Below are 1,359 nucleotides of genomic sequence, written 5' to 3' on the forward strand. Positions count from 1 at the left end.
TTAAGGGGAATTCTGAAAGCATTCTCTGCCAGTATCTGATGAATGAAAAGGTTGGATTTTTCACCTTTAATTATTTGGCTCATTGCCTGAATTTTCTGTTGCCTTATATCTACGACGACCCGGTTTAGCACTCTCCGCCAAATCCCTCGCAGGAGGTGGTTACTAAAGGTGCGGCCAGCTCTAACAAGGAAAGGCGGGAGGCTTAGCTCCATGAGGGCCCCTGGTTCTTAGATTACAGGTTGGAGGAACGATGGGTAATGCCCAACCAAAATTGAATCTGGAAATATTTTTCATTAGTATTTAGAATAGTAAACTTTGCGCCTATATTCACTCAAAATTATTAATAGAATAGGGGTTAAGTTCCGTGGAGGACGGCAGCAGAGGTTGTGAGAACCTATTGGCTGAAGGGCAAAACTCACAAATCATAAATCACATGTTGATCCTGCTTCTATGTTGATATATTCTTACAATGGCAAGGAGAGCTCTCCTGGCACACATCATCACTCTCTTCAAAGATGTAAACAGTGTGGTGTGAGCTCTGTTCAGAGAGAATTACTGCTCTATAAAGTTAGGCACTGAGAGTCTTTTCGTTTCTTCTCATTCCTGGAAAGGTACAGCGCCTTCCTTGCAGACGTTGCTCTGGGCAGCAAGGTGCACAGACGCAAAAACTGTACTCCGTAGCAAGCACAGCTTGACTTCAGATTCATAACCTTTGGGACTCTTCCCTTTATTTAATTATTTATTTTTAAAGATTTTATTTATTTATTTGAGAGAGGGAGAGAATGAGAGAGAGAGAGAGCACATGAGAGTGGGGAGGATCAGAGGGAGAATCAGACTCCCTGCTGAGCAGGGAGCCCAATGTGGGACTCGATCCTGGGACTCCAGGATCATGACCTGAGCCGAAGGTAGTTGCTCAACCAACTGAGCCATCCAGGTGCCTGGGACTCTTCCCTTTAATGTGAAATCCAAACACAAGGCTCCAGAACCATGTTAACACAGGCCTTTATGCATTGCCTTTGTCACAGTTCAAACAAAGAGAAAGTGGGATGCGCCCAGTACCACGGGGCAGCAGGCTTCCACCATATTCATGTCATCTAAAGCACACCTCAGGTTGCGATGGTTTTCCACATGTTCTCTTGTTTGAACCTCTCAATAATCCTGGTGGAACTCTATAGTCAAGAAAGGTAGAGATGAAATCAGAAGGCTCAAATTAGGGACCCCTGGGTGGTTCAGTTGGTTAAATGTCTGCCTTCAGCTCAGGTCATGATCCCAGGGTCCTGGGATTGAGTCCCGCATCCGGCTCCTTGATCAGTGGGGAGCCTGCTTCTCCCTCTCCCTCTGCCTGCCGCTCCCCCTGCT

The sequence above is a fragment of the Leptonychotes weddellii genome, chromosome 4 (genome assembly GCF_054177405.1).
Source record: "Leptonychotes weddellii isolate Sample4059 chromosome 4, ASM5417740v2, whole genome shotgun sequence".
In the NCBI taxonomy this organism is placed as follows: Eukaryota; Metazoa; Chordata; class Mammalia; order Carnivora; family Phocidae; genus Leptonychotes; species Leptonychotes weddellii.